Genomic DNA, 7,531 nt, shown 5'->3' with positions numbered 1-7,531 from the left:
AAAGCAGAGCTTTCAAACTTTCCATATAGTTGTAATTAAGCTAAGTTATTAATGATTGATATATCACTATAAAGGGAAAGAAAATATGAAAAAAAAATCTGATTTGTCTATACAAATAATTTAATATGGGACCACAAACACCGTCAATCACACCTCCACCAGCATAAAGGCCAAGGAGAATTTTGGTTTTCTCTGGAGAATAATAATCCTGGCTGCTAAGGCAGGTGAACGGCACCAGGACAATGACAGGATAGTTACTATGTAGAGGTGAAGGTAATTATGTGTGTGGAAGTGATTTTTTTTATATGCACCTCATCCAGGGCAGATTCACTTTTGTTTCCTAAAAGAGAATGCAGCTTTAATCAAAGGCAGGACTTGGTGACCATGTGAAATATGGTAACAGCCCCTTAAGATTATGGGCTCTGCTATTCTAGATCCCAATATAAACCAGTCAGAGAGTGGGTACCTAACACAGATATAGTTGGAACAGAGAATGGTTAATAATGGGAATTAGTTTTACAGTGTCCTTTTCTTCAGTTCTTCTTATACTGGAGCAAAAGGGGTACTTTGTTTTTTAACCCTTCTCCTAATCTATGCAGTTGTAGGCCTAGATAAGACAAGATATTTCGGAGTTGTCTGAGGTTTAATTGAATTAATTGTCATTCTGGAAGAATGCGTACCCAATTAACAATAGCTTTATTATCATATTAACAATGGCATTGTGCACATTTCCTTTGATTGTGGCACTATATAAATTAAAAAAAAAAGAATAATTGGGATAAAAATAAAAATAAAAATAAAGTGTCTATTATCTTCTACCATTGTCACAATAGCAGAGAGACACTAATTGATGGGAGTTTGTTATAACATTGAAAATGTGTTAATGAGCAGCAGGAAAAAAAATCCTTGCATTTTGCAATGGGTTCCATTTCTGTCGTAATTGTGAAAACAAAAAGATGTGAACCAGAAGAAAGACTGATTTTCATTAAAAATGGGCCTGAGCCACAACATTTGATTGCTTGAATCCAAGGTTTTGCTTTGGCCCAATAATAAATATAAGAGCCAGCAGCAAAATTCAGATTTAGATCTGTATCTGAATGTCTTCACAGGTGTGTGTGTTCAGAGCTAGAGTTTTAGTTATGGTCTTTCTCTGGCAAGCTCTGAGATCTTGCAGTGGAGGTGCATCTGTGAGTACAGTGTTACATTTTGCATCCTCATGGTACTTACACACTGCACTATCACCTGCAAAAGCAGTAGATGAAGAAAAACCTAAACCACTTCGAGAAGAGGATAACTTTAGCCAGGCAGGCTTTCCCTGTTATAAGTGAAATGTTTAGAGAAGCTTTTTGGGGAAGGTAGGTGTGACGGGTTGGATCACAGAAACCCCCTTGGGAGCTGCCACCCGATGTGCAAAGACTACCCCTGCTTCTGTTTTCCCTGCCAGCTCAGGACTCCAGCACCCTGTCTTGCTGAGCCAGACACTCCCGTCTGGCTCCAGACACAGACCCAGGGTCTGAATCACTTGTCCCAAAGCTGCAAGTTTACCTGAAAACAGCTCGCAGTAGCGTGCTTGTCTTTAGCACTCAGATGCCCAACTCCCAATGGGGTCTAAACCCAGATAAATCCGTTTTGCCCTGCATAAAGCTTATGCAGGGCAAACTCATAAATTGTTCGCCCTCTATAACACTGATAGAGAGATATGCACAGTTGTTTGCTCCCCCAGGTATTAATACATACTCTGAGTGAATTACTAAATAGAAAGTGATTTTATTAAATACAGACAGTAGGATTTAAGTGGTTCAAAGTAGTAACAGACAGAACAAAGTAAGTCACAAGCAAAATAAAATAAAATGCGCAAATCTATGCCTAATCAAACTGAATACAGATAATCTCACCCTCAGAGATGCTTCAGTAAGTTTTTCTCAGACTGGACACCTTCCAGGCCTGGGCACAATTCTTTCCCCTGGTGCAGCTCTTGTTGCAGCTCAGGTGATAGCTAGGGGATTCTTCATGATGGCTCCTCTCCCTCTCTGTTCTCTTCCCCCCTTTATATATCTTTTGCATAAGGCGGGAACTCTTTGTCTCTCTGGGTTTCCACCCCCCCTCACTGGAAAAGCACCAGGTTAAAGATGGATTCCAGTTCAGGTGACATGATCACATGTCACTGCAAGACTTCATTACTCACTTGCCAGCACACACATATACAGGAAGACTCACAGGTAAATACAGCCATCTGCAGACAATGGGAGTCATCAAGATTCCAAACCATCATTAATGGTCCACACTTTACACAATTACAATAGGCCCTCAGAGTTACATTTTATATTTCTAGTTTTAGATACAAGAGTGGTACATTTATACAAATCAGATGATCACACTCAGTAGATTATAAGCTTTGGAATGATACCTTACAAGAGACCTTTTGCATGAGGCATATCCCAGTTACTTACATTCACTTATTACCGTATTTTCTCTAAAACTATCTCAGTTACATTATATTGACTTATTATCAAGTTTTTTATAAAACCATATAGACTGCACAACGTCACAGTAGGGTCAGAGGAAATGTTCCTAGAAGAGGTTCCCATAGTATATGTCAAGGGAGGTTTGATTCCTTCTGAGCTTGATGATCCTCATTAAAGGTGGACGTAAATATAGACTCTATCTCCCTACATATTAGCCGCTGATCATTATATATGAGCACTTTCCACGTCAAATCAATCACAATAGTGAAGTTCCTAGTGAATGCCGTGGTAATAACTGTACTTGGGGTATTTTTTTGTTTATTCATAATCAAAATAAACAATCATATTTGTAAGTAAACTTCTCTCGCTTTACTGTCTTTTGAAGACTGCTCCTCCTCTGAAGGCCTTTTGACTGGGACTCCCACGTTACCTTTATAGCTGGCTGGGAATTTTTTGACAAAATGTTTTTCCACTGAAACGTATCTATTCATCATAACCAAAACTTCTCATGGGAAAGGGTTGAGTCCAACACATTTCAAATTTGTTTGGAAAAAAATTCAAAATTGTCAAACCATCCTATTTTGACATTGCAAATTTTAGTTTTTTGGTTTGAAAGAACTTATATTTCAAAACAGTTAATTTATAGTAAAAAAAAAATATTTTAGATGGTCAAAATTGAATGAAGCTTTTCAAAATGAATTAAATAAAATTATTTTGAATGATCCTAACTTCTTTTAAAAAAATACATAAAGATTTTCATTGTGTGAAAAATTTCAAGATTTTAACTTTGTCCCAATTGAGGATTGGAAAATGTTTTGAAAATTTTTCCTGGAATTGCAAACCTGTTTCCCAGACAGCTATACTTACCTTAAATTAGTTGGTGGGCCCACGTGTGCAAATGCAGCCATAAGAATGTTGAATGTGTCACCGCTGGAGGACTATCTACCCAGGGCTGGCTCAAGGCACCAGCTTAACGAGCAGGTGCTTGGGGCAGCCAAGGGAGAGGAGCGGCACCTGCGGCAATTTGAGGACAGCAGGTCCCTCACTCCTCTAGGAGTGAAGGACCTGCCGCTGAACTGCCGCCGCCGATCGCGGCTTTTTTTTTTTCCAATTGCCGCCGCCGATCACGATCACGGCTTTTTTTTTTTGCTTGGGGCGGCAGAAATGCTGGAGCTGGCCCTGTATCTACCTCAGCTGTTCTGTCCCAGTTTTCAACTAGATTGGGGTGAGTGACCACTGAAATAAAATACAAAGGGAAGTGGAGGATTCTCCAGCTCTTGAAGTCTTCTCACCAAGACTGGTTGCCTTTATGGAATATATGCATTAGTCAAATACAAGTTACTGAGATCAATACAAGTTCATCTTGTATGGTCTGTGTTATATAGGAGGTCAGACTAGATGGACCAATGGCCTCTATGGAAACCGAGAAGATCAACTTATTCTAAGAAACTGGGGCTTGTGAAAGTGTCTGCAGTTGAAGTTTTATTTATTGTAGCCAATCTATATTTTTGGGCTTTTATTTTTATTCCACTGTTCTTTGTCTTTTTCCACTTGGCTATTTGGTGTACGAGACTGTCTATATTGGATACTGCCTCTTTTGAAGGTTCTTAAAAGGTATAAATCAAATTATAAGAAGAATGAAACATTATTCATTTTTTCTCCAGTGCCAGGGTAAGAATAGCAGAGGCATGAAAATTGAGGCAAATGGAAACTTTGCTGCTGAAAGTTGCCAGGTAACCTGTCCTAAGCCTGCTGGTGATATGTGTTTATACAAGATGCAGTGAAACAAACTACAGGGGTTCTTCTGTAGTGGAAGAGGCAATCAACTAAGGCCTGGTCTACACTAGGCGTTTATGTCGAAGTTAGCGCCGTTACATCGAATTAACCCTGCACCCGTCCACACCGCGAAGGTATTTAGTTCGACATAGAGGTCTCTTTAATTCGACTTCTGTACTCCTCCCCGACGAGGGGAGTAGCGCTAAATTCGACATGGCCATGTCGAATTAGGCTAGGTGTGGATGGAAATCGACGCTAATAGCTCCGGGAGCTATCCCACAGTGCACCACTCTGTTGACGCTCTGGACAGCAGTACGAGCTCGGATGCTCTGAACTGCCACACAGGAAAAGCCCCGGGAAAATTTGAATTTGAATTCCTTTTCCTGTCTGGCCAGTTTGAGTCTCATTTCCTGTCTGGACATCGTGGCGAGCTCAGCAGCACTGGCAACGATGCAGAGCTCTCCAGCAGTGATGGCCGTGCAATCTCAGAATAGAAAGAGGGCCCCAGCATGGACTGATCGGGAAGTCTTGGATCTCATCGCTGTGTGGGGCGATGAGTCCGTGCTTTCCGAGCTGCGATCCAAAAGACGGAATGCAAAAATCTACGAGAAGATCTCTAAAGACATGGCAGAGAGAGGATACAGCCGGGATGTAACGCAGTGCCGCGTGAAAATCAAGGAGCTGAGACAAGGCTACCAGAAGACCAAAGAGGCAAACGGACGCTCCGGATCCCATCCCCAGACATCCCGTTTCTACGAGGCACTGCATTCCATCCTTGGTGCGGCCGCCACCACTACCCCACCAGTGACCGTGGACTCTGAGGATGGGATAGTGTCCACGGCTGGATCCTCGGACATGTTAGCGGACGGGGAAGATGAGGAAGGAGATGAGGAGGACGAGGCAGTCGACAGCGCTCACAACGCTGATTTCCCCGACAGCCAGGATCTCTTCATCACCCTTACAGAGATCCCCTACCAACCCTCCCCAGCCGTTACCCCGGACACAGAATCTGGGGAAGGATCAGCCAGTAAGTGTTGTAAAAATCTAAACATTTATTTGTAACAGAACAGGAATATTAACAATTTAAAAAATGGGTTTCTCATGATTAGTTTGATTAGCTTAACGGTTCAGTCATGGGCAGTGCAACTATTGAAAAAAAATCTAGCAATGTCCGGTTTTGCATGATTGTCCTGCCCAAGCCGCTCTACTGGTTAGTCACTGCTACAGCAGCTACAGTAAAATGCGGTCTATATGTCCGGGGATGGAGCAGAAATCCTCCTGTGACATCTCGAGGAAGCTCTCCTGGAGGTAATTGGAAATCCGCTGCATTAGGTTCTTGGGGAGAGCGGCCTTATTGGGTCCTCCGTAGTAGGACACGTTGCCACGCCACGAGACTATCAAGTACTCTGGAATCATTGCTCTGCACAGCATGGCGGCATACGGCCCTGGTCTTTGCAGGCTTTCCCGGAGCATTCTCTCTTTCTCGCTGTCAGAGATCCTCATGAGGGTGATGTCGCTCATGATGACCTGCTTTGAATGAGGTAGGGGAATGTTAGTGTTGGGACTGCTTTGCCGTTCCTTTACAGAACTGTAACCGCTGGTTTGCAGCCACGCGGTGGAGGCGGGAGAGGGGCAGCCGAAAGGGATCGTTCCCGGGGACAGCCGCGAGGGTGTGGGACAGGAGCAGACTTCCTGCTTGCCGAATTGCTGGCAGCAGGGACCGACATTGATTTCAATGTGAAATGAGGCCATTGCTAATATTAAAGTTTTAAGCTGCCACAAGTCTACGGCTTACCATGTCTGCCTGCAACAGAAATTCCGTTCTCCTGAGAGGCTTCTCAAATGTGCTGTAGAAGACCCCAGGCACTGAATGCGAAGGCCGAGAATTCGACCTTGTGCTGAGTGCGCATGTGATAGGTGCTGTGCATGGTCTTGTTAACAGAGAAAGACTATGTTCTTTGTTCACAACTACATTTATCTTTCTGAGGAATTCACTCCCTTTTTCCCATTCCCACAGCCCCATCTGCGACTGTCTCACAACCTAGCCTGTCATCACACTCCCAGAGGCTAGCGCGGATTAGGCATAAGAAGAAGAGGACACGGGAGGACATGTTCTCGGAGCTTATAGCCTGCTCCAGAGCCCAGGCAGCACAGCAGACCCAGTGGCGGGAGAACTTGACCCGAATGCACCAAGCCAACATGGATCGGGAGGAGAGGTGGCGTCAGGAAGACCAGCAGGCGACTCAAACCCTGCTTGGACTAATGAGGGAGCAAACGGACACGCTCCGGCGCCTTGTGGATGTTCTGCAGGAACGGAGGCAGGAGGACAGAGCCCCGCTGCAGTCCATCTCTAACCGCCCTCCCCCGCCACCAAGTCCCATACTCCCCTCACCCAAAGTGCACAGAAGGAGAGGCGGCAGAGTCCCTGCTAACTCTCACTCCACCCCTGCAGAGAGCTCGAGCAGCAGAAGGCTCTCATTCCCCAAAATTTGACAAGTTCTTTCCTTCCCGCCTGACACAAGCCACCGTCCAAGTTTCACTTTCCCAGTTCCATGTTTGGTTGATAATAAAAAATACGTTTCTGTTAACTACTGTTTCCATCATGTTCTTTTGGAGGAGGGGGGGATAGGGGGTTGGTAATTCGACAGGACAGTCACCTTTGGCAGGGTATATAGTCGGGGGCAGGCACAGCAGCAGGGCACATACATAGTGCAGTGATGCAGTGACTAGTTACCCTGGTTAGTCTGGGAGGTTGTTTTCATGTTATGTGGTGGGGGGTGGGTTGCTCTGTGACTTTGTGGCAGGGGAGGGCAGTTACAGATCTTAAGCGGCGGTCCTTAGGCAGGATCACAGAGCCACACAGCAGGGGATCTGTAACCGTCCTCCCCCTGCCACAAAGTCACATAGACCCCCCCATACACACAGTCCCTATCAGGAGGGGTGACAGGCTCCGTTGAAACAACCATCCCACCGCAGCGGAGCCTGTCAATCCTTGAGTTTAGAAGCTGCATTCGCGCCACTACAGTACACCGGCTCTGCACCACAGTCTGCGTCCCAGTTTTAAAAAATTCCCGCGAATACAGTATTAAAGAAAACGGTGTGCTTTAACAAAGTAGAACTATTTTTATTTTGAAACGTGTGTTGGAAGTGGGGTGAAGGGGGTATGTAACTGGATAGGATAGTCAACATTAACTGGGCAAAGAAACGGGGGCAGGTTTAGCTTCTCAATACACAAACTTTAAAGTCACAGGTTACCCTGCTCACTCAGGAACTTTGCTTTCAAAGCCTTC

Source organism: Malaclemys terrapin, chromosome 9 (genome assembly GCF_027887155.1).
Source record: "Malaclemys terrapin pileata isolate rMalTer1 chromosome 9, rMalTer1.hap1, whole genome shotgun sequence".
Classification (NCBI taxonomy): Eukaryota; Metazoa; Chordata; order Testudines; family Emydidae; genus Malaclemys; species Malaclemys terrapin.
The sequence above is the reverse complement of the archived record's forward strand: the minus strand, read 5'-3'. Positions refer to the sequence as shown.